We start from the raw sequence: 26,377 nt of genomic DNA on the forward strand, positions 1-26,377 counted from the left end.
GCCACTGGGGACTGTGTCTGTGGTCATTTCTTTAACACCCCCAAGAGCTGGGCTGTGTGCACCAGCACCCCCCCCCCCGGGAACTCTGAAGCTAGAACTGTGGGTCTCCCTGCCAAGGGAGCCTGGGAACCCCATGCCCTCAGCAGCCATCATAGCCAACAAGTTAGGACTGCCATCCAGCCAGGACCCTAGATGTCTGCAGGTTTGCCACCAGCATCATGGCTCTCGTCATCATTGAAACTAGTGATTACTGAATGCTCAGCAAGAGGCAGCCCCAGTTCTAAGTATTTTTACCTGCTAACCCACTTCATCCTCATATAATCCCCAGGAGGTGACACGACATCCAGCAAAGGGCTGTCTAGCTCTGGAGTTGGGCTTGGGACCTCTTCAGGGTGATGCTGGAAATGTGGGGGATGAGGCCTGCCTAGTTTGGGCTGGAGACTGCCTTTGCTTTGGAGTCCGGTCAGATTCTGAGAAAGCAATGGAGGAAGACACACTGTGGTCCAGGGATCCTGCCCACCACCCTAGGACCCCTGACCCCAGTCAGGAGCACCTGGCAGAGGACCCACTCCTGTGCCACCACTACCTCTTCCATCAGAAATATGCTGAGGGTGTGATTTTATCCCCTCACAATATTAGGCTGAGGAGATGATATTGGGCAAAATATATTGTACCAATATTTCATATTAATGGAAATTCAATAGTGGCAACTTGTCATCTGCTGAGATTAGAAGGGAATATTGTGAATATTGTGTTACAAAGGCATTAAAGAGACATTATGAATTAGATTTCTTTGTACCACATCGTGTTCCTTGTAAATAATTGAGGAAGAAGCTGGTGCTCAGGGTTTGGGATTATCCATTTTTGAGATTGCAGCAGTCCGCTCACCGGACTCATGGGCCCTGTAGACCTGACGTGGCCAGGGGAAGGTCCGCACCTGGCAGGTCTGGAGGCTCCACAAGCATTATGCTTCCTCCTGCCGAAATCAGTAACTGCCACATCAACACTAGACTATGATTTTCTTGCAAAACCTTCCCAAGTCTAGCTATTCTGTGTCCCTCACCTCCCACCCCTGGAACCTCACTTCACAGCTGGAGCCCAGGCAGGCTCTGGTGGCACCACCGGGTGGCAGCAGCCTTCCCAGCACTGCTTGCACCACTCACCTCTGATCCCCTGGGGGGCAAAGACTTGAGCACCAGCAAACCCAGGATCAAGCACAGCAGCCTGTCCCTGGCACAAGAGCCCTGGCTAGATGACACTCAGCTTCAGCTGGGCTTCTCAGCCCTAATGTCCTGTCCTGAAGGGCTCTGTCACCTGGTGCTGGGTGTTGAGCTCCTCTAGGCTGCAGGATGGAGGATTCGCAGGATGGCCTGCTGTGGTTCCTTCCTGTAGTGCAGACACTGTGGTCACCACATGGCCCCTGCAAAAGACAAACAGAGTTTCCTGGCTGGAGCCAGGTCCTGTCTCCTGTTACAAATTCAAGAACTCGGCTTGGAGCAAAGGAATGGCTGCCCGCAAGGAAAATCTGAAAGGAAAGCAGGGGAAGAAGCACTGAGTAACCGCCCATCCTGCAGGTTCAGGCAGAACAGGGCAACCCACCTCCTGTCTCTGGCTTTGACCGTTCAGAATCCCCTCCATATCTGACCCTGCCCCTCTAAGGACTCTGCAAGCTGAAGAAATGCTCCTGTGACCAGGGCCAACTTCAGGGACCGCTCTGAAGGAACTGGTCGTTGGTAATTGGCACGATTCTCCCTTGTCACTTGGCTGTGTCTGTTCAGGATTTCCCATTGACTTCTGTCCTATGGCATGCCTGAGGGCGACAAGACAAGAGGCCACTGGGGTCGGAGAGGCAGGCAGAAGTTTCTTCACATGCAGGGTGAAACCATCAGTCGGCTAGTCGGCCACATTAACCCATCCCAGCTGGGTACTCAGTGCACACCAGACTCAGGAGTACTTAGCACACTCCTTTGCCAGCGCAGTGATGGGACTAGGAGCCCAGACTAATCGGACGACCCAGATTTAATTCTGACTCTTCCACTTTCTAGCTGTGTGATCTCTACCAAGTTACTTACCCCCTCTTCTATAAAATGGGATAATAATGCCATGTATTTCATTGAGTCATGGAGGAGATTAGATGAATTAACAATGCAAAGCACTTACAGTGACACGTGACATCTAGGATGTACTCCGGGAGCGTGATCTGCTGTTACTTTGACCATGACCTTCATCGCGTGGCCTTCTTCTCTCTACTTGTCTGTCTTCTCCCTGGAATGTGGCCCTTGAGACAAAAGACCTTGTCTTCTTAGGTTTTAAACTGCTAGCACCTCACACTTGCCTGTTATATGTTCAGTAAATATGTGTTGAATTATCAAATTGAATTGTGGGTAGAAGGTGTAGTCATGGAAATCCACTAAAAACTAGCTGTGCGCTGTTGAAAATCACAATCCGCTTTGCCACGGTGGTGTATTCTCATTTCAGAGCAGCTCTGTGGCTGCCTCTTGTTCTCCGTGTGGCATCTCAGTGACAGTAGTCAACTGTCTACAAACAAATTAGATGTATATTGAAATGCATGTAGCACCTCACTGATTAAAGGAATCCCAAAGTAAGGCGTTTTGCAAAGCACTAGCTACGCTTGCATGAAATGAGAAATCACCTACTCCATCTCTCGATCCCAAACCCAGAGCCCAAGCCCTGAATAGTCCTGGGCTCCGACCCACATTCTGTTTATTGGCGGCTGTGGTTATAGTTGTGTTTTTATTGTCCTTTTCTTGTTTTGTTTTGTAAACCATTTATGGAGGACCAGGCACTGTGCCAAGAGCTTTACACATTTTGTCTGAGTTCTTTCAACAACTCCATGTGGTGAGCCGACATTGTCCCCATTTACACATGAGGAAAGTGAGTCCCCGTGTACTTTGGAGAAGGTCGCTCAAACTCTAGCTCCTAAGTGGCAGGAAATGAGATCTGAACTCAGAATCATTCCTTCCAAGTCCACGCCTCTAGCTCCCAATTCTCTTCCCTGGACGTCTGCCCTTATATATCCGCCGGGCGCTTGCAATGCGAAAGGCCAGAACCAAGCTCTGTAGCCTCAGCCCCAAACCTGCTGCTCACCCTGCATGCCCGGCTCAGGGGCCAGGCCACCAGCTGTGCCCACCAGAAGATGCTGCCCACCTGGACTCTTCCCTCTCCCTCACATCCTCCTCACAGCCTGTCTGTATCCAAGGTCCACCTGCAGGTGTTTCTGGAGTCAATCCTTTTTCCCTCCATTTCTCCTTCTGCCACAGTCCAGGCCCCCATTGTATCTCACCTAGGAACAGAGACAGCCTCCCTGCCCAAGTTTCCCCCCCACACCCAACAATCTGCTCACTCTCTGACTTCAAAACAATTATTTTAAAAAATAAACATATAGGTCATTCCATATTTGCCCTGAAGATGGAGTGACTCAAGGCCCTTGGTGATCCCACCTCCACGGACCTTATCTCTCACTTCTGCCCTCCCTCCCCCTCTTGTCCTGCATTCTGGCCACACCCAGTCTGACACAGGTGAGTCCAGCTGGAGCAGGTGTGTGGCCCTGGGGTACTGTGCAAGGCAGAACATGGCTTGGAAAGAACACAGGCCTTCAAAACAGGCACCTGGGGTTTACATCCTTGGCATTCTGTGGCTTCATTTTCCTTATCTGTAAAATGGGGACAGCAACAATACTATCTCACGGGAGTTAAATATGAATTAAGGAAATTCGGGGGGGGGGGCGGAATCTAGTGCAGTATTGGGCAAACAGTAAGAGCTCAATAAGCTCTGGTGTTGGTGGCAACAGTATATGAAATACAAGTTTTGATGTGGACTCATATCTTAGAAAACAGAAGGCATAAGCATTTGAGCAATGACAACTCTGGTTTCTTCCCTGGGTGTCAGACACCTCCTGCATTGTGGCCCTGCCAGCATCAGCTCTGGCCTTTTAGGGCGCATGGCTGGTCCTTCCTTCTAGTCCCCACCACCCTGAGCACACCCCTCTCTCCACCACCTTGCAGAGTCTGGGTTCTCTTTTATTTAGTCATTCAACGAATATTCATACTTTGTTGATTTAGAAAGTCCCCTCTGGTTTGGGTTGCGATTCTGTGACCCTGTTGATGATGAAGGATACACACCCAGACCTGGGCAGTGGCTGTGCATGTGCCTCATGCTGGGCCCACACGTGTAGGGCTGCGCTGTGGTGCCAGCAGACCCGTGGGGCTGCTTCCTAGTGCCAGTACTTGCCTTCTGAGCTCCAACTTTAAAATGCTCCTAAGTAGGTTGAGTCCTGATTACCTTCAGGGAAGCGTGTCCTTCACCCTCCTCCAGCCTCCTCCAGCCTCCTCCAGCCCTCTGGCTGCTGCCCTGGTGCCAGGCCAGGGCAAAGGAACCAGAGCCTCGCTCAGCGGGAGCTCACTTGCTCCAGCCTCTGCCTCCAGTGCCTCCTTCGCCAGGAGCTTGCCGGTCGGAGCAGGCCACAAAACAAGGAAGAAAAATCTTTTTAGACTGGAAAAATAGGGCTGCCGCTGTTTTATGGTGGGGTGGTTTATGGTTTTCAAACATTTTAATTAGTTTCATTTTTTAATACAAATGCACCCTGATGTTTTGTGCAGGAAGGGCACCGTTCTTAAAAGCTCAGAAATAAAGTAGGAAAATGACAGATGGCCTATTAAAGCGTCACGTTCAGATGTGTTATTATTATTATTGTTATTTAACATTTCTAAGCTCCAGCACTTTGCCAGGAGTGGGGTGGTGGTGAGAGGGCCCAAGGTCCCTATAGCTCAGGGAGATGGCGTGAAGGGGAAGAAGGGGTGCTTTGAGGATTGGCCTGCATTTCCTGCCCCCGGGGGAATCAGGATGCCAGTCACCTGGTCTGTAGACTGAAGGTACAATGGATGGTCTAGGCTCTGTGCTCCAACCCCGCCCTTGACTGGCCCAGGAACTTGGGAGGTTTCCCAGCTCCCCCATGCCCCCCAGGTAGGAATTCAAGCTATGTTTTAGAATAGGCCACTTCCACAGGAATCACTCTTCTTTGAAACATTCTGTTTTAGTTAAATTTTTCACTGCTGGGACCAAAAGACCCAAGAACAATTTTAGAGGAGGAAAAGTTTACTTGGGGCTCACAGTTCCAGAGCTCTTGGTTTTTACTTATTACTCAGATGACAATTGTTTTGCTTTATGTCTGAGGTGAGGCAGAACATCAGGGCAGAAGGTGCAGAATAGCCACCAGGAAGCAGAGAGAGACTAGGCTTGACTCACCAGGGACAGAATGTATACCCCCAAAGGCACAGCCCAGTGACCCGCCTCCTCCAGCCACACCCTACCTGCCTACAGTCTCACCCTGTTAATCCCTGTCATCGGATCAGTGCACTGATTAGGGTAAAGCTCTCATAACCCAATCATTTCACCTCTAAACCGTCTTGCATTGTCTACACACATGAGCTTTTGGGGGACACTTCACATCGAAACCATTGCACATTCCAGTCAATGAGGCAGCAGGGTTTTACTCTGGGGGTACTCTCCATGTGGTAGGATAATAGTAACCCGCCCCACACACACACACATACAAACCCCACCCTGGCCATATACATCCACCTGGGATCTCTAAATATGACCTCGTTTGGAAATAGGGTCTTGATAGATATAATTAAGATAACGCTGGAGATGAAATTGTCCTGAGTTGGGATGGGGCCTAGGGTGGGGTGAGGGTCTTTATTAGAGAAAGGTGACAGAGTTCCATAGACACACAGAGAAGAGTACACGTGAAGAGTCAGGGACTGGGTGGTGCCATAAGCCAAGGAGAGAGTGGCACCAGAAGCTGCCAGAGGCAGGGGAGGGTTGTTCCGAAGGGACTTTGGAGAAACGCCACCTGGACAACACCTTGGTTTTATACCTCTGGTCACGGGGGCACACCTGTCCCCTCAGAACACGAAGGGGCATCATCTCCATGCTTGGCGACCACAGAGACCCTCCGCACGCCCTCATTTAAAGGGAGCCCACTGTGGGCCTCTTGTTTTGCTAGAGGAAGAAGATGAGGAGGATGTTCTCTACTGGTTTTTCCCCTCAAAGAAGACCCTCGAGGGAACTCTAAGAACCAGGAAGGAAATTTCTTTTTTTTTTTAATTGATTTTATATTTTTAAATACATGACAGCAGAATGCATTACAATTCTTATTACACATATAGAGCACAATTTTTCATATCTTTATATATAAAGTATGTTCATGCCAATTCATATCTTTATACATGTACTTTTTTCACATTACGGTTCTTATTTCTCATATATACCACAATTCTTCATATCTCAAGAAATTCCTTAAATCAAAACACCACACAGGCCCAACAAAAGCTCTCTGCACTGGCCCCGCCCCTCTTCTCACCGTCATTCATTCAGAAGAAAATTCTCTTGGCTGCCATCTGTGCTCTTCTCTGTCTCATTGGAGCTGAAAGAGGGAAGATGTGTCCCATCTATGGACTCGGTCACTCTTCCTCCTCCAGGACTGTGCTTGGCGGGCTCATTTGCAGCAGGTCATTTCAGAGTTACCAGAACAACTCCCGTGGTCCAGGGCAGGGCCTCCTCTGCGGGCAGAAGGCCTCAGCACACCCACACACCCGCCAACAGGAAACTGTACCCAAATGTCAGCAGGGCCTTGGAGCCTATTTCAGAAGCCCAGGGATCCCAGGCCGACTCTGTGGGCCTTCCAGGTCTGCGCCGTTTTTCCCCAGCGCTCCCTGGAGGCTGGGCATGAACTTAGCCTGCAGCCCACTTGTTTACCCAGCTGCTGCTGCTGCAGCCCAGCCCCATCCTGGGGCAGGCCTCAGCACTGCTCAAAGGATATTTACTCTTTGAGCACTCGAGGACTGGTAGCAACACTGTGTACCGTTCCCCTGGAGAAAGACACCCGCTCCCGGGTTTGCCCTCTGGGGTTTAGAATGTAGGAACACAGGGTGTAGGGACAGCTACACTTGGAAAGCACTGGCCCTGCCCAAGATCATGCTGGTCATTTACATCCTGGAAATGATTTAACCACTTGGATTTCATTTCTTTGGAGGAATATGTGAACAGTTTGAGCCCCATGTGGCCTTTGGCTACATTGTCACCCTAAACTGGCCATGCTAGAGGGCGTCCTCAGGTTTACTCTGAGCACAGAGGCAGGGTGGCAGGGATCACCAAGGAGGGCAAAGTCAGAAGGCAGCAGCTTTGGTCTAAAGTTACACTCAGCCTGGGAAACAAGGAGATTAAGCAGCAGACGTTGTCTGTGGTACCAGGCCCCATCAAGGAAGCCACGTTGAGGGGGACACACGCCCAGAGGACGCTGAGCAAGCCCTCAGCGGAGACTAAAGGGAGGAAAGAAGGAACGGGCTGGATCCTTCTAACGGGCAAGTGGCTGCTTGGGGAGGCGACCTGTGGAGGTCAGGGCGGTTCTCCCGAGAGTTCTGCAATATGGCAGCTGAAATCGGTATAAGAAAGGAGAGAGATGACAGGAGGTGGAATCCGTTACTGAAAGATTCTTGGAGTCTGGCGGTGATAGCTGCAGCTCACTGCTAACCGGGAGATTTATGTGACAAGATTATCGATGGTATTAAGCACATTTAGAAGAGAGGATTATACCTACTTCTGGGTCACTTCTGTGCCACCAAGCCCCGGTCTGGCCAGCATGTTAACAGATGGACGGCCGGCTGCACTGCTGCGCAGAGGTGAAGCTAAACATTCGCACAGTCCCAGGAAGGGGGAGGCTCAGATGAGGAGTTCAAGCCTGGGTGGCTAAGTTCAAATCCAAGGGAGGGATCGGGCTTTGGGTCTCTGCCCGATCCTAGGAAAGCTCTTTCTATTTCCACCTCCTCCCTTTCTGCTTTCCAGTCTCCCCACCCCCGCCCCTACCCCTGCCAGCCTCCCCAGATTTTTGGCTTGGTGAACTCCCTCACCAAGAAGAGGGACCCATATGTAACTGGAAGCAAGAGGAAGGTTTCGGGAGGCTTCGAGGGGTGACAGGAAGGAGACAATGCCAAGCCCACCAGCCACCCTGTCAGAAATGAACTTCAAAGCAATAGCAAGAAGGGGTGGCATTTCAGTGGCTCTGCCACAGGAAAGAGTTTAATATTAGACCAGGCAAAGCCCGGGGGAATAGGCTGTTGCGAGCCATTCCTGGTGACCTTTGGAGGGGACAGCTGGAATGTGGCCTGATGGACTTTGTCTCCAATTGAAGTTCATCGGGGAGCCAGGACCATGCAGAATCCAAGTGGGCGGCCAGCCTCCAGGAAGGCTTATCTCTAGGGGACCCCCACCCAGGGCTCAAGAAATGTTGTAAAACCCTTGATGTTGAGGAAACTCTCACTAAAAAAAAAAAAAAAAGAATTGTGGTAGACTGTACTTCACATAAAATGCACTGTTTTAAACGTACAGTTTAGTGCATTTTAGAACATTCATGAGATTGTGCGACCGTCACCACTACCCAGTTCCAGAACATTTCGTCACCCCCAAAGGAAATTCTGTACCCATTAAGCAGTCACTCCCTATCCTCCAAGTCCTTAAAAGCATGGCTTTTTAAAAGGATAAGTGGATGTCCATTTTGTCAATGTGGTGGGAGAGAAAAGCACCCTGTGCTTGGGATATCTGTCCCCTCGGTGTCCCGCAGCCTTCGCCCAAGGGGTGGTCCTCTCTCTCAGCACCCAGGATGCTGGGCTTAGTTGTCTGAGCCTCTGTGGACCCAGCACTGCCAGCGTCTCTGTGACCCCAGCGCCTACCACAGCAGCTGTCACCCAGCAAGCCTCGGCCACAGCTGTCCCGCAGAAGGGTACAAAAGCCACTGAATCAGTAACAGCTACGCTACTTCTTGTTGTTCTGGGGGGTAGCTCCGTCCTCACACTGCCGTACTTTTGATCCCTGCACAGAAAGAAGCAAAACCCAGAGCAGGAAGAAAAGGCCTTTCGAGTTCCTCCTTTTAATTAGACGCCCGGTTAAATTGCAGCAATTTTTGCCCCGTGCCTTCTTCTCGGCACGTGGAGGAGCTCCGAGGACACTGCTCACCGAGGATGCCAGGAGTTCATTTTATTCTTTTCCTCCTTATTTTTCTTTTGAAGGCCAATTTACTATTTTTTTAGACCTTTTTTTGCTTTCTGCCCGTGCCGTTTGTAGAGATTTGTGTTCCTAACAATGCTGCGTTCACTAAGCCGGTTAGCGGGGCAGAGTGGGCTCCCCCCACCCCACCCCCGGGCCCCCCACTAATCACTTTTGATGGAGGAAGACTTGGAGAATCAATGATTCTGCCTTAGAGTCTGAACAGATTCGCGTTCTCGCGCCCTCTTACATGGAGACAGAAGCCACCGGGGGAACGCAGCCCCGGCCCCCCTGCAGCCTCCCCGCCCCGCCTCCTGCTCCCTGGCGGGACCTGGAAAGATCAAAGGGACAGATGACAGTGCTTGGCGCCCATTTGTCACTCCATTGGAGGGAACCATTACAGTGTTAACAGTCAGGCCTGGTCCCATGTTTCATGAATATTTTAGAATGTTTGCTGGCAGAATTCTAACTGTGCTGTGTCCTCCACGGTGTACGTGCCACCCATGTTCCAGGGTTTAATCGGAGCTCTGGGGGAGGGAAGAGCCACTTCTCCATTAGATTCCTTTATTATCCTAAAACATGCCGGCTAAGCTGCTCCGTGTTCAGGGTCTAAAGTCAGCCGAGTCCTTATCCCTGCTCCTGCCGGAATCCTGACGCGTGCGCAGGGAAAGTGGTTTTGTTTCCAGTGACTGACAATTCGGGGGCTCCAGAAGGAACAGCCTGCGTTACACGTCTTTATTGGATTTCTCTGTGGGAGGTTGTCTAAAATGGGCTCCCACCCACCCTCTGTCCTCCGCGTCCCCTGGTGGCCCAGCCATCCCACCAATGCCGCAGTGACCACTGCAGTTCCGGAAGGCCTGGTCCCCGCTGTGCACTTTGGGCTTGCCCATGCACCTCTAGAATGTTCTGAGGATTCCCTTATGTGCCCCGTGGGCGGTGGCAGGATCTGCTCCCTGTGGCCCGCCACCGCTAACCTGGGGTAACGGTGAATACCAAGTGGACTTCAGGAAGGAGGCAGAATTGGTAAGAGGCTGAATGAGGCCCTGACTTCTCCTTTGCCCAGTGAGAAAGGACCCACCCCCCCAACTTGGGAGCTGGCAACAGACACCTCCTCATCCCCCTCAGTTCCCACCGTGCCTCCCACCTCCCTGGGCCTGCCCTGGCCTCCCCGTGGGACCTGGGCCTTGGAGATACACACTGCAGATACAGAGGAGCCTTTTCCTTTCTGTGTGTGGTTTTTTTCCCTTCACACCAAGACAGTAGTTCTTCTGGGCTGTCCTGGCCTCTGCCCCAGGGACCCACATCCAGAGTCGTGCTTCTTAGCCTGTGGTCAGGGAACTCCTGCTTCCTAAGCCCCTAAGGTGCTTGCCTCACAAGCAGGTTCCCAGACATGGCCTCTCTCACCAGGGCTTATTGATTCCCAGTCTCCAGGGCTGCAGCCTGGATTTGCATTTTTAACTAGCTCCCCCGGGACTTTTTCTGCACTGAGGCTTAAGGCTGAGCTTGTTCCAGGCTGGAATGCCAGGTGGATTGGAGACCAGAGAAGAAGCAAAGAAAAATTGTGCTGGCCAGGAGCCCGCACCAGGCCCTGGGTGGGGATGCCCCTCACCGGGAACGCCGGCCAGGCCTGGTGAACGAGAGGGTTGTGCCTGGAGATCCACATTCTCAGCCTCTGGCCCTCCTGGCCTCGCCCCGACTGTCCCACTTACACATCATCCTGCAGCCCCGGGTTTTCGTCTGTCGCTGGCTACACGTGTTTTCCCCGAGGCCCAGGAAGCATCCTATCCCTCCTTCTCTCCTGCCGCCTGCCGGCTCTGACGTGTTGAAGGTGCACAGTGAAGGTCTGCTGGTCTCATATAATCAAATTGCCGGGTGGAGGCCTGGAAGGCCCCCGTGACCTCTGTGCCCCTTTCCTGGGCGTGGGCCTGGCCAGCCGGAGTGGAGGAGGGCCTGGCCTGCTGTCTGCAGACCCTATACCTCCCCTGGTGAAGGAAATATTGATTCTGCTGTTTGTTTTGCAAGGAAGCTGTCCCCACAGGGACAGCCAGATCTAGTGCAAGTGAAATGGAAACTCGGGAAGAGGCAGCCTTGCAGCCGGTCTATTAATAGGGCAGCCCGAAAGGTCCAGGTGGAAGAGCCGGCCTGCGCCTATCAGGCAGTCCCTGGAGCTGGGGCCTTGGGGTCCAGGGTTACTCTGGAACCCCCCACACCTGTCCACCAGCTCTGCCCTGCTGCATACTGCCATGGAGATGGGAAATGTGGTGGTATCATTGGCAGGAACCTTTTCAGTGGGAGCAAAGCCCTGGCCCCAGGACCCCAGGGAAGAACTCCTGTCATAGCACAAGGGTCAGCAGACAGAAGGCACATTTGGGACCTGCAGAGAAGGAGTCTTTTCCTCTTTGCCTCGGAGGAAACTTTGAATGAGCAAAGATGGGCCAAGCCAAGCAGCCTTCTAGATGTTACACAGTCTAGAAACCAAATCCAGCTCCCCAATTACCCAGAATAATTTTCTGAGGGCCCTTCCCAAATTTAAGACTCAACAGCTCTTAAGGGAGTGATGATGTCTATAAAGGAAGGAGAAGTGAGGTTGCCACATTCAGCTATCTAAGCTGTGCACTGAACAACAATCAACATCCATCCTGGTTCCTGCCATTTGATGACAGCCTACAAAGTCATGCAGCTGGCAACCAGGGAAAGCCCAGCCAGCCCTTCTAAAGAGAGTCTGCCTGTTGAAATCCCTCCTTTATGAACAAACCAGAAACCCCGAGGGGGCAGGAGCATGTCCAAGCCATAGCACCTAAGGCAGGGCTAACTGCACGACTGGCCCGGCTCCTTTCTACTCCTTGTGGCCCTTTCTCTTCTATCCTCTATATCTTCCTTGCCCTGGGACCAGCAAGGGGTGTAGCCTCGAAGAAAGCCCACATTCTGCAGTTTCTGCTTCTTCTCAAGCAGCATTCTGAACCGACCTATCTGGTTGGGCTGGCCCTTGTCCACGCTGTTTCTTCAGGCTGTGGCCCATGTGTTTTGTCCATTTCATGCCCCACCTCCAGCTCTCCCCAGATTGTTTCCTGAAGGCTTGGGTTTGACTTTGGGGTTTTTGTTGTTGTTGTTTTGGGGAGTTTTTTTGCATCTGCCCTCGCCAAAGTCCGTGGGTTGCTATTCAAGGCCTTAAAACTCAGAGACTCTTTGGTGCCATAAATTCCATCCACACTCCAGGCGGGCTGCCCAGACTCTGCATCCCTCTCCAGATCTATGCGAGAGCCCTGGGTGGCCAACTGTGTCTGAGATCCCCACCCACGGGGAGGCTGCAGCCCCTAGATTTCAGGGGCCGTGTCTGAAGTTGTTGAAGGCCCCAGATAACCTTTCTAGGACCCAGTGATTTTGATGGCCCGGGCCTGCCAGGTAGAAAGATATGCCCTGAGTTAGCAGCAAACTGAATTGTCCTTATTCTGCAGAGACGGAGGTGAGGCCACTCATTTATTCATTCATTCACTATATATTTATTTAGAACCTACTGTGTGCTAGATACTAAAGGAGAGAGGGAATCAAAACAAATCTCGCTGACTTAATGGAGCCTACCTGCTAATGGGTGGAGACAGATAATAAATAAGTAAAGGTCAGATGGGGAGAGGGGCCTGAGAGATAAAGGAGAGAGAGTGGAAGGAGGGTGTGTTGGGATTTCAAGCAAAGTGCTCAGGTGATGTTTGAGCAAAGACTTGAAGAGGTGATAGGGAGCTGCATGGATATCTGGAGGTCTTAGTCTATTCCTGCTGCTGTAACAAAATGCCTTAGGCTGGGGTCACTTATAAATGGCATAAGCTTACTGCTCACAGTTCTGGAGCCTGGGAAGTCCCAGATCAGGCCGTGGTGGATTCAGTGTCTGGTGAGGGCTACTCTCTGCTTCCAGCACGGCCCCTTCTCACTCTGTCCTCACATGGCAGAGGCCAGAAGGGTCAAACAGGGTCCTTCAGGCCTCTTTTATAAAGGCCCTGATCCCACCCAGGGCCTCTTCCCTGTGACCTAACCACCTCAAGCCCCACCCCTCGTAATCCCCTCACCTTGTTTAGGTTTCAACATGGGAGTTGTAGGGCACACTCAGATCATACCACTGTCCAGAACATCACAGGATGTCCCAGGCTCTCCGTGTAGACTGAAGGGGGCGAGGACTGAGCCAGGACTCCATTCACAGCCCTCACATCCTGTCCCTCTCTGGACTCCCAACCCTTACAACAGCCATTTCCTGCACCAAGCTCTGTCTGCTGTGGGCACCTGACTCCCTTCACCTCTCACGTGGCCTGTCACTTCTCAGTCTTCCTGGGTGTGCTGTCACAGACCCCATGTCCCAAACCAGTGTCATTCCTGTACACCCCCCACACACACACACACAGCCAATGAAAAACCCAAGTCCATCCGATCTACTCGTTCATTCCTCCATGTTCACACTGGCCTGCTGGTCCGGGAACTCTGCTCTTGACCTGAAAGTCTTTGTTAGGAAGGTTCTCACCATTCGGCTCTGGAGGGTTTGGTGGGGCTGGGGTAGTGGAGACTGAACCCAGGGCCTCAAGATCACGCCCTACTGCTGAACTACACCCTGCGCCCAGTTTTGTAGGTGAAGACTGTTTTCTGGACTACTCGGCTGGTCTTCTCGGGGCTCTGCTGTCATCCACCCTAGCACTGGGAGACTTTGTCTCTGTGTCTACCATGAGCTCACACAGAAATATGAGCAAGCCGGAGAAGGAAGGACACTCGGCACCTCGTAGAACTGGAGTGGACTAGAGCTTTCTGGCAGGAGGGGTGCTGCCCACGCTCCTGGAGTCCAGGGCTGGAGACGGTCAAACACAAGCTAGTTACAAGACTGATATCTGAGGAGGGGGCAGCAGTCCTAGGTGGGAGGAACATGCTCTCATCAGGGTGACTGTCTTGGGGGCTACTGACTGTTCGGTGGTGTCTGGTGTCAGATTCAAATGTGAGGAGTCCTTCCAATCGCTGGGGACGTGGGTGGGTTTCTCCACTCTTTTCTACCTGGGAAAGCCGAGGGTCATGTCCTGAGAGTGAACATGAAGTCTGGGTTCAGTAGGTGCCCAGGCCTTTCACTCTCCCTAAGATACAGGAGATCCAGGGTCCCCTTGGATAGCAGATTGTAGGAGACCATTTTTCTCATGGTGGCACCTCCCAGCCCTGCTTTGGGCCCATGGTGAAGGGCAGAGGTGATGGAAGGACATCAGATTCCTCAGGGGATATGGGGTCAGGACCACGGTGAGCCGGGAAACCTGTCTCCATCTACTGTTCTTTGGCACTTAAAACCCAGACTCTGAAACAGTGTCACACCCAGGCAATGTCCCCCATGGGCTGTTCTTCCAGCGTAGATATCTCAGTCTGTGCTGCTCAGAAGCACTGAATTCTAAGAGAGGAAACTCATTTTAAACATAAGGGACAAAGAGAATCAGGGCACACTGTGGCCCGGAGTGTTAACCAGGTGCCCGTTGCCCACAAGCTCTCCTTTAGGGCCCCCTCCCCACCGAGAGGTGCCAGGAGCGGGGTTCTGACCCTTTCCTGCCTCTTCTTCCCTGTGAGCCCTGGTGCCTCAGTTTCCCTGCCTGCCCAGCCCACCACACAAGCTAGTTACAGGACTGGAATGGGAGGCGGGGTGAGCAGTCCTAGGTGGGAGGGAGAAAGTGGAAGGTCAGCTGGTGAGTGTATCAGGCAGAGCAGTGGACGGCACCTGGTTTTCCTGCAGGACACATGGCCCAGTCGTCTACCTAACTGGCCTTGTTCAGGGAGCCCAGGGGAGCCACAGGCTTCAGGGAACACGTAGTGATTTCTTCGTAAAGCCGGCACTCAGCTGTCCAGGGGTGGAGGTGTCCCCATCTGGAACTGATTGGCATTTTCCTGAAGTCAAGGCCACCTGCAGATTTCCTGCTGGGCTCCTCTGGGCCCTGGACTGGCTCCCACCTGGACCTAAGACCAGGGACATTTCGTTCCCCCTGGATGGCTCCCACTGCAGACACTCAAGAGCCCCCCCCCCCCCAAGGCCAGCCGACGCCAGCTTCCCATCCTTTCTGTAAACATGTTAGAAACTGCCTTCCCGGGTTTCCGTTCTCCGCCTCTCCTGCCATTTTCTGGCCTCCCCTGATTTCAGCCTCCAGGATTGACGTTCTTCTCCGGTCTCCATGAGGAATTGGTGAGAAAAAAAGGCAGGAAATTAACGTCCCAGCCTCAAGGCTCCACACAGCATTAGACGGAATTAAAGTAGAATAATGAGTCGATCCACATACAATTCTGTTGTTCTTTGATTTTCCTTTCAAAATTCATGTAGTGAACGCTCCCGCCATTCCACACCGTCTTGGGCCGGGAGACGCGCTAGCGTCCTGAATGCATTTACATACCAAATGGGTTTTAATTTTATATTTTTGCTTAAGGTCAGGACATTTATTTATTATCATTATTTATTACTGAAGCGCGAGTGGTTTTAATTATTTTAGTGTTCCTCCTACAAAGTAGGATAGCTGCTAGCTACGGAACATTTTCCGTTTCCGCTCACATAAATAATATAGTTTTTAATTTCATGAAGATTTAGTATTCATCTGCTTTGTAAATTAAAGTCATCGTTTACCACAACAGAGATGGAGCGTTTGGAATGTCCTGGTGGACTTTCCCCATCAGCTTTTTCTCGTGATCACTTTTCCTAAGTTTAGTTCCCTGACAAGATGCTCCAGGCCTGGAAAGGGGTCAGGTACCTGCTCCACCCAGGGCTGGTGTCGGAGGCTGCAGGGGTGTGACCAACTGTGGAACACACAGAAGCACAAGGAGGAGCAGGCAGGTGGGCAGAGGGCAGCGGCCACTGTGGTGTGACCGTGGACATGCAAATGGAGGAGGGGTATCCTGATCTCTTGGGGGAAAGAGTCCTCATAAGAAGCAATGTCCCCCAGTACAGCCAGGTGACTTGCCCAGATATGTTGGAGTCATTCAGCCTGGAATTGCATGGAATCCCCTCCCCAGAGCCTCTCCCATCCACTCCCACTTTTCCTTCTGACCTTCTTGCTCCCAGGGAGGCTGACGGGTCAGTAAATGGGGAGCTCCTGGGTGTAGGGAGCGTGCCCCACCGGTACACCGTGGCTGCCTATCTGGAAACCCCTCCCCCTGCCTCCCCGCGGCCCTCCCCTGGCCATCCTGGGCTGGCTTCATCCTCAGAAGCAGCAACCAGATGTTTTCACACTTCCATTGTTTGTCACGAGGACACCGTTTCATGGCACCAAGTCCACATTTGCTGCCAATGTAGCCTCTGGAATGTACAGACTGTTTGGGGTTGCCATGGAGAAGCTGGGCCTGTTCGTGGTTTGAACTGTGCTGCATATGCTAGAACACCCCTGCCCATCAGCCAGGCAGCAGCCTGGGACAGGGCAGGGCAGCCGCCTCACACACGGGTACCCTTCCTGAGCCACAGGCACCCTCGACTGGGACCCAGCTGAGCAGCTGCATCCCATCCCTAGGGCTATTAGCAGATTAAAAACATTAGATTTAAATGACTCCAGCTTCATTCTGTGCAGGTTCTGCTCCAGACTCCAGCTACCAATCAGCCCTTGTGAGACTCGGTCTCCAAGCAGAGGTCTTGTGTCCTGGTGACTGTGACCCAGGGGAGAGCAAGGAGTCTGTGTCATAATGGCATTCGTGTTGGAGCAGAGCCGCTGGCAGACACACGGGTCTATCAGGGGCCGTGGCACACCGTCCTTAGCACACTGTGGCTTAAGTTTAAACAGAAAATAGACCTCACGTTGAGTCATCCTTCTCCATAACAGAAGAAGAGATTGTGTTAGCAGGAACGCGTCTCGTTTGGGAAGTACACCCCCATTGTGGGAATGTGCCTCTTTAGCACGTCTCTGATCCCCGGCATCTCCCTCTAAATGAGGGAGGCAGAGAGACAAAGCCGTCTCTTGCGCACAAAGGCAATTTTTTTTTCTTTGTCTCAGAACCAGTCTCCCCGAGGAGGACACAAATAAATAGGAGATTCCTGGTACAAACTTTACCCATTTTTCAGATTTTTCTTCATTCTTACTCCTGGCACTACTATGAGAGCTACTTCTGTATTGTACCAGCCAGATGGGTGCCTGGGGATGCAGGGAATCTCAGCGCTGTCTTTAGAATCAAAGAGAGATAATGGCGAAGTCTCTTCCCACTGAAACAGGAAGTAAAACACCCTTTAGAGTTACATGGCTCTCTGCTTTGTACAGGGGCCTGCTTTTAGGAGATGGGCTGACCCTAAAATCCAGACCCACATAAAATAAAGTCTCCAGGGGAAGCTTCCTGTACCAACGTGCAATTTGGCATCTGTTTACCATTTTCCCTGCAGCACAGATGAGGAGGTTGAGGTCACGTAGCTGGGGAGAGGCAGCAACTCCTACTGCCCTCCCTGATGAAAGTATCATTTCTTCTGATCAGCCCAGCACATGCCCCCAAGGACCTGTGATCTGGCCACAGACAGAACTAGGCAAAGGAAAGGTCAGGGAACAAGATAAGGCCAGCTGTGATTACACTTCCTGTCCCAGCAAACATGGTGGCCATCCTAAAGGAGGCTGGGAGGGCAGAGACTGGCACGGACAGACAGAGGGAGTGAGGGGCAGTGGGATGGCTTAAAGACCAGCATGCAGGATCAGAAGGTGCCCAGCCAAGAGTAGGGAGGGCAGAGCTGCATAAGGGAATGGGAGGAAAGGGCAGGGGAGAGTATAAGGGGGAGTCCACAGGTTTGGGACTCCTCCAGATGCCATTGTAAACTTGCTGTGCATCCATGCATCCATCTTTAAAATGAACATCCAGCCCTAACATGCTGACCATGCTGGGCAGGAAGTGGGGAGCCCTCGTAGGCTATTTTGTGAAGCAAGTGCATCTTCCTACCCCATTCCCCTAGCCTTCTGTGGGGCCCTGGGCCTGTTCCCCTCTCTGGGATGGCTCGTCCTCTGGGTGCAGGGGTGGGCATGAGCAGTCTCTGGATCTGGAACTAGAAATAAGTCTCCTTTCCCATCCTGGGAGCCCTTGGTTCTGCAGGACTCAGAGGCATCAGAAAGACAGCAAGAGATGAGGCTGGGCCCCTCTGCAGTTCGAGGTTTGGAAATGGCATCACAAGCAGCAACAGTCACCAGACTGAGCCATGAGAGATTGGTAATAAGAGCAGCAGTAAAGATGGTTGGCATTTATTGAATCTTTACTACCTGCCAGGCATGAGTGAGTGCCTTGCACACGTTTTGTATCAAATCCTGTGGTGCAAGTATTATTATCCCAATTTTATGATGAAAAAAAAAATGAGGAGTAGGGATATTCATTTACCAAGACCACTTGCAAAGTCAGTGACCTTACAAGATTTTGTAGGCAGGACTATTGTATTCCAACACAATTTGTAGCAGTTTAACATCCTCATGTTTGCCTCAAACAAAAGAGAAAATTCAGTTGGCATTCATTGTCCATGCGTGCATGCACGTACACTCACACATGCTGTGCACAAGCATGCACACCTCTCCTACCTGTGCCCACTTTCCCTGATGCACAGAGCTCCCTGCAACCAGAGATGGCTACGTAGGAGCCATCTCTACACAGTCACGGAAAAAGCCAACTGCCCCTCTCCAAGGACAGAGCACAAACTTGCAAGCACAGCAGGGTCTACCATTGAGCCAACTTGCAGTCAGTCCATGCAGAGCCAAGGCGGCCAAGGCCAAGGCTCACTGGGTTGTGCTTGCAGCTAGGGTTTTCCATCATAGTGGGTACCTGGACTGCCCTCTCTCCAAAATTGGAATGGGGGACTGGATGGCTCAAAGTGACCAATATTGCGACTAGGATTGAAAGTACAGAAGTGGAGTGCCTATGTCTGCCATATCACGGGAGTGGGGGCAGAGAACATGGACACGGGGAAGCCAGACCTGGCACGGAGCTTGCTTGGAGGTAGGTCACAGGAAACCCCTGGTTTCCTATCCCAGGCATTCTTTCCTATTTAAGGAATGCTGTTACTGAAGCAGCTACATTGGTGCAGGCAGAGGCCGAGAAGCAGGCAATGTTGGTTTCCAACTTCAGAGAACAGTGAGTTTAAAAGTGCATCCTGCCCAATCTTCAGAAGCTTCCAGCAAGGATGCTGGGCTAGCTTCACGCATGACCCACATGTGCCGCACCCTTGCCTAAGCCTCTAGGCATGTCTTGGTCCCCATTTCCTCTTCTATTAAGTAGAGAAAATAGAATAATCTTCACAAGGGGTTGTAGAAAATGTCCAGTCTCTTACCAAATGAGGGAACTAGTCTTTTCTCATCAGTGATAACAAGAAAAAAGTCATGGAAGGAAATGTATGTTTCCTTAGCTGCCTTTTCAATTATCATTGACTCCCAAAGTAGTGAAATATTTAAAGATAAAATCGATATAATTTAAATATATCACATATTTAACATTAAAATATAAATGTTTATATCTTACATACAAATATGTATATTTAATAAATTATTATTGACCTATATTATAAATATTTATTCTTAAGTACAGGGGCTCAGTCACATAACGCATGTATTTTGGAGAAATCAGAACAAGAGAAATTACAAATGAGGGTACAGTACTCACTCTTAATAGCACACATGAAAAAGCTGGGCGTGGTGGCCTGTAGTCCCAGCTACTTCAAGCCCACTTGAGCCCAGGAATTAAAGGCCAACTGGGTAACATAGAAAAACCCCATCTAAACAACAGCAAAAATAGCACACATGATTTTTTTCTCTCTCACATTTCTGCTCTGTGGTTAGGGAGTGTGGGTGTTACTGTCTGTGATTTTAAAACAGGGGATACGCGAGCCCTGCCTCTTTGCTGGGCACCTGGGTTCCATGTCCCTCCTCCGTGTTCCTTCTAAGTTACCGTCGCATAGAACATCTCCGGGTCCCCTGCAGCTGCCCAGGTTCTTCATCCCATGGCCTCCCAGGGTGTTCCAAAGACACTACCCTCCCCTGCATTTTGCAGCGTGTATACATGCATGTCACTCAAGAGACTGCACCACATTTACCAAAAGGTTTCTTTTCATTTTAAGCAGGGTTGGGGTAGGACCAAGAGAGAATTTGTCCTCACACATTAGCTGGAACACAGCCCAAGCTGGAGGTCGGTGACATCGAAATAATTGGAGGTAAGAGCTGTGAGGCCATTAAGATAAATTTTTGACATAAAAATGTAGGCTGGTTCATAAAAGGTTGCAGTGACAATAGGTTATAGTGACAACTTTTCAACAACTGTATAAGCTTCCAGATGGAGACGAATTCAGCATAATGAATTATGGGCAGTCAGGATAACACCATGTTCTTTTGTAGGCACAGATCTAAGGGGAAAGACTGGCCTGTGCTAAATAACATTATTGGAGAAAGAGCAAAAGGATTTGAGACTTAGAGACTCAGCCTCTGAGGCTGAGACCTGGGTCTTCCAATCTGGGTGCAGGGTGCTGGTGGCTCTACTCTGGTCTAAGAAGCATCTTCGTTGCTGGATTCCAAGCTGACCTCCTGGCAGGACTCCCAGGCCTTCCCGAGAAGGGGGCCTTGTTCCTCCACCAACTCAGCTGTTTGTGCAGTTCTGCCCTTTTGGTTAAATGGCCCCCAGATGAGAAATGTGAGACCTTGTTAAGTAAGATATTCTCCTGAAACTGCACTAAACACTTTACATATCTTATTTAAACCTCACAGCAACTCTGTGGAGCAGATATTTTTTCCCATTTTACAGATAAGAAAACTGAGGTCTAGAGACGTTAACTCTATAGCTAGCACATGTTCAAACAGTTTGGAGTTCAGATTGGGATCTCTGTGACCCCCAAGTCAGGGCTCCTAACCACTCACTGAGCCATACTGACCATGAACACACCCACACTCAACATAAAAAGCAATCATGGAAAAGGGAGATGTGGGTGTGAGGGGTTCAGCAAGTGAGGATGCGAGATTTGTTCAGCTGCTAACATTCACTTTAAATGGGCTTTGGTTGGGAGTAAAGCATCCTTGATAGTAAAATATCTACATTCAGTGACTGCACTCTGGGCATAGGAATTGATATGAATTATTTGCTAATGGCAGTTAGAAGAGATGAAGTCATTTACAGGGCTGTAAAGGAGCAAATCCCACCCTGTAGCAGGAGATATATTCCAGCCTCCCCTCTTCAGTGGTCTGTCATGCAAAAGCATGCAGGTTTGGGGTTTTACAAAACCATAGTTGTGATTGTGAGTGACCCCTTTAGGTCCCTGCCTAAGATGACAGCAGACCCTTCAGGGACCACCTTGGGCCCCAGGGGGAGAATCAGGACCCAGCCAGACTCGCAGCACAGCTATGTTCCCCACAACTGGGATTTCCTTACAGCTTCCACGGTTCTGGAACAAGAACCGGTTCCTTTAGGTGAGACCACTAGAGGGAGGGTGATAGGGATACTCTTGGCTCTGTGCCAGTAAAGAGCATGCGTGCACCTCCCCCACCAGGTAGTGCAGCTCGGTGGTTAGATTCTTAGGCTAGCCCACCACGATGGCTGACTTGGTGTAGCCCAGTGAGACCCAGGGTTTTCCAACCCCTACCCTAGCAAGTTATTTTTTGGTGTCCTTCTCATGGGGCATGCCCACATGCACACCGAGCCTTCCAAGGTCCTGGGAACAATATAGGCTCAGTTAATAGCTGCTGTTTCCATGTTGAGAAGCAAATGGCCCAGGGCTGAGGCAGGTAGAAGGAGCAGAGTGTGGTAGCCGTGGCAGTCACAGCCACGAAGAAACTCTCTCACCCAGGGACTGGGGCAACAGCCAGGGCCCCCAACTGTGTCCCTGGTCCTCCTGTGTCTTGATAAGCAGAATGATCGCTGCTCTAGGGCCCCCAGAGGCTTGCCAGGCTGTGCCCAATTTCCCCAAAATTGAAAACAACCAGAGCTCAGGGACTTTTTATACTAACAAATCAGGGGGCATTGCACAGCGGCCAGCCAGTGGGACTTGACATCGTCCCTGTGTCTCCTGAGTCATGCCCCCTCCCCCCACACCCAGCCCCAGGCTCAGCAAGGCAGGCGGGTGTGATCTTTCTCCTTGGGCTTTTCTTAGTAACAGCACTGGCTGCTGCTGATCACAGCCTCCTGAAGACATTCTGTCCTGGCTGACCCCAAAGGCTGCCCCTGAGTCAGCGAGTCCTCTCCCACCCAGCAAGCTCCTCCTCCTCTTGCCCTGGATCCTGCCGAGGTCAGTGGGGTACCTTTAGGGAGCCACAAGAGGGTCAGAAAGGCCATGACTTAAAAGCAAATAAAAGTCCCTTCCAGCCAAGGGACAGCTCCAGGATGTTGTCCTAAGTGAAAATGTTTATTCAGACGCTGGGTCCTTCTGTCTCAAGGATCTAGTTCCTGGGTTGAGGAAGGGAAGAGTATGAGGCTGGTCCAGGTACTGTCCAGGCCCAGCTGGAGGTGGGGGTTGAGGGTACCATTTGGCTCAGAGAGACCGGGAAGCTGGAGAGATCTGCCCAGCCTGGGTCAGCTTCGACCTGCCCCCAATTCCACAGCCTCTGGAGCCATCTGATTTCTTGGGAAAGATATTGCAGCTCTGGCCAGGCCTGAAAAATCATTGAGGAGGAACCAGCAGTCCCCGTGCCTGGCCACATGGCGGGCAATCAGGAGTGAGGTCCCAGGCAAGACTGGACTTCTCAACTGGGTGACTCCCCTCCCCCAGGGCTTCAGTAAGAGCTTGAGGGAGCAGACCCCAGGTCTAGGTAAAGCAAAAGGCTCAGGACCTTGGAGCCATGGGACACCCCCAGGCTCTGGGAGATGCGAGGGCTGCTGGGGCCTCAACCTGTAAACCCTGATCGTCCCCTTGGGTTTGGCCAGAGCCTCTCCTCCAACCAGCAATCAAGGAGTTTCCTGGGCCAGATGCTGAAGACTAGGATGGAAGGGGGTCTGGACCCCAACTGCATGACAGGCCCATTGGCCCTGAAGGTCAGCCTGACCCTGAGCAGCTGAATTCTCAGGATCTCTGGCTCGTCTTGGCTGCATCTCAGGATAAACACCTTGGATCCCAGAACTGAAGGACCTTGGGGGGTCTCACACCCAGGCACTTGCATGGCAGGTGGGGTCTGAGACCCAGGCCTTTTCAATGACTCTGGGACATTTGGAACAAGAATTCTGAGAACTGAACTTCTGAAAGAGGGAGGTGGAGGAGGTGCAGCCAGGAAGACTATCCTTTCTGTAGTTCTGGCACAAGAAAAGCCATAGCACATCGAGTCCCCACCCTACTGCCTCCCTTTCCCAGGCCAGTCTCACTTTGTGCCTCTCTCTGGGGAGCAGCCACCTGGCCAGGAGCCCTGAGGACTCAATGTCAGAGGCCCTAGTGCAGCTTCACACACAGTCCACAGAGAAAGAACGCCTGCAAGCAACTCATCACAGAGCTTAGTCCAGGCGCCATTCTATGGGGTCCCCATGGTCACCCAACATTGTCACTGTCCTTTCTCCTCCTGGGGAACCATGCCCAGAGGAGGTGCCCAGAGGATTTGTGGCGAGATGGTCACAATACAATGAAGTCGGTTCCGTGGGGTCAGGCCTGAGTGCCTGGTGGACAGCCCTAGTGTGGGCCTGATCCTCAGTACCAGGGGCTAGAACAGCCCCAGAGGAGCCCCTGATGCTGTCCAGCACGAAGTATCTACAGAAAAGACCACTGGACAATTGGAAGCTAATTCCTCTTCTCCAAAACTGAGGCAGGTGTTGCCGCTAACAGTGCTTGCTGATAAGTGGTCCCATTGGGACACAAGTGTCACCGAAGGAAAGAATTGACACGATAAAAGTGGCAGATTTCCTGGGAGACGATGTCCCTTCCAGGTAGTAGCAGGAACCCTGGAGGTGGACACTGGGAGCTTTTCCCTTCTGGACATGCCCTGAGATCTCAGGCCCCTGGAGTACTGGGTGCCCATCTAAAATGGGAAGACTAAGTCACCGTAGGTCATTTAGAGCAATTGGCAAGAATGAGAAGAGAAAGGAGGGCATTAATTGATGTACACTTTCCACGCTGCCCCTCTGAAGTTTGAGGGGACCCCTTCCTAGAACGCTGCCTCCCCCTTCTCTCCCTGGCTGCCTCCTCTCTGCTCCCTGGCTGGCTCCTGGCCTGAGGACCCATCCTGACTGGTGCCCTCTGCCTTCACCTTGGGCTGCAGCCAAGGCCTGGTAAGCAGAATTCATCTCTGCCAACTGCAGAACTGGCACCTCTGATGCAGATACAGGAAGAGCCTCCCGGATGGTCAGCTCACCTCACCCAGCTCACCTGATGGTCAGCTCACCCAGCCCCACCTGCTTGAAGGAGGCCTAGCCCAGTCTGACCTGCCCCCAGGTTTAGTAAGACCCTGGAGTAAGTCCTCAAGCACTGAGAGGATAGCATGGCCCTGTCCCTTGTTGGGTGACTTCTGCCCTATGTTTGAATCACTGCTGGAGAGGCCTCAAGGGGTCCAGACACGGCCTCCATGGCAGAGGGTCCCTGGCTCCCTGGGGATTGTTGCGTGGTGAGGGACAGGAGGGAGGAATCCCTTGCCCTTTGGTTATCTTAACCAAAACCAAGATTTGGTCACGTTTTCCGAACATGTAAATCCTTACTGACTAAACTGTCCGTGAAAATTGACAAGTATCCCAGTCTCTGGGCCTGAAAGAAAGAGGATTATCATAAAAGCAGGAAAGTCATCCAAACCTTTCGTCTTTTCAGGTACTTTGGCATTGCAAAGACTTTCCAAATCTTCAAGAAAATATTCTGTAAAGGACAAGTTAGAATATATGGGAGTGAGGGTCAACCTGTGATAGCGTGTATGTGTATGATGTGTGTGTGTGTGTGTGTGTGTGTGTGAGAGAGAGAGAGAGAGAGAGAGAGAGAGAAGGAAACAGGGAGCAATTGATTCCAGAACATTCCTTAGAGGCCCGTGAAGGTGGTGGAAGCAGAAGCTACTTCCTCTGCATTAGAGCCTTGCACACAGTAGGTGTAGGTGCTGAGGAAGGCTAGAAAGCCTGTTCCCTGGCTTTGTGGAGGTGCAGGGGTCTCTGAGGTCTTTGGTTGGGGTCTCCTCGTGTGATTTCCTGTGGTCCCCTCTGATTGCCTTTCCGTTAGCCAACTTTAATTCCCTATAGCCAGAGGATCTAAGGCATGGTGTGGGGCGCTGCCCAAAAGCATCTAAGGGATATGCCCAAAATTCTGTGTTCGTCCTGACCAATTTAACAATTAAAGCTTCACTTTATGAAATTCCTTTTCTTATAAAATGCAATTAGCAGTTTTAACCTCCTGAGGGAACAATCATTTGCTGCTTGATGTGAGTCGGTTTTAGCACAGTTTTTCTCCTAAAGCTAGACTGAAATAAGAGCAGAGGGGAAGAGGAGAGTCACTCGATGAGGGGCTGTGTGGCCACAGAGTGGGCTCTTGTGGGCATGGAAGGGAGGGGAGGAGGGAACACAAAACCCACTGAGCTGATGCCAAATGGCAGACTCTGTGCCAGTATCTTAGAGGCCCTAGAAGTAGTTAAGGCTTGTCTTAGTCCCTACCGACTTAGTCCTTACCGACTGCTATGACAAAACGCCATGAACTGGGAGCTTTTAAACAACAGAAATTTATCACAATTCTGGGTGCTGGGAAGTGAGGACCCATCTCCTACTTCATGGACAGCCCCGTCTCACTATGCCCTCACTAGGTAAAGGGGACAATTCTGGTCTCCAGCACCTTGTGAAGGGGCTTTGTCCTAATCTTTTCATGAGGTCTCCACCCTCATGAGCGAGTCACCTCCAAGAGATGACCTCCTAATACCATCACGTAGGGGATCAGGTTTTGACATGGATTTTGAGGGGGCTGCAAACATTCTGATCGTCGCAGGGCTTCACCACTCTCCAGACAAGGAGCCAGTGGCCTGGAGACGGGCCACACACTGACGGGCCACACACTGCCCCAACACACAGGAAGTTGGGATGAAGATTTAAAAGAAGGTCACTCTGACCCCCCCAGGAGAATTTCTGGCTTTCTGCTCCTGTAGGGTCGGCCGAGAGGCATGAGATGGGAAACCACTGGAAAGGATGGGGAAATGCCAAAAAGGAGCCAGAAGACGACCTGGGATCCACTTCACTTTTTCAGTCTTGGGCCAAATGGAAAAGTTACTTTTAATCAAATATCTGAGATCAAATCATATCCTATTATGCACAGGCTTGATATCTAATTCTTTAGAAGGCTTTGGATTTCTTTTGTGAACAAGGTTTTCTGACCCCACAATTTATGTGTTTGGTCAGTTTAGACTCTCACACACTCTTCTCCTTCCAGGTCCTCTTGAATTGACCCAGGACAGGGAGGAAGAAGGATGTCCCA

General features: G+C 51.3%; 1 protein-coding gene and 1 long non-coding RNA gene across 2 annotated transcripts in view; one reads left to right on the forward strand and one right to left on the reverse strand.

Moving 5' to 3' along the window:
- Positions 1-26,377, forward strand: part of Klhl29 (kelch like family member 29) — a 282,372-nt gene that overhangs the window by 164,802 nt on the left and 91,193 nt on the right. The gene's annotated exons all lie outside the window — the stretch shown is intronic.
- LOC124090650 (uncharacterized) lies at positions 656-2,486 on the reverse strand. Its single transcript, XR_006851192.2, has 3 exons — positions 2,161-2,486; positions 1,600-1,810; positions 656-1,420 (listed from the first exon to the last, which is right to left on the reverse strand). It is a non-coding gene; the product is annotated as an uncharacterized LOC124090650 (long non-coding RNA).

This window comes from Marmota monax, unplaced genomic scaffold, assembly GCF_021218885.2.
Source record: "Marmota monax isolate L192 unplaced genomic scaffold, Marmota_monax_Labrador192_F-V1.1 WCK01_AAM20220418_F8-fsc00010, whole genome shotgun sequence".
NCBI lineage: Eukaryota > Metazoa > Chordata > Mammalia > Rodentia > Sciuridae > Marmota > Marmota monax.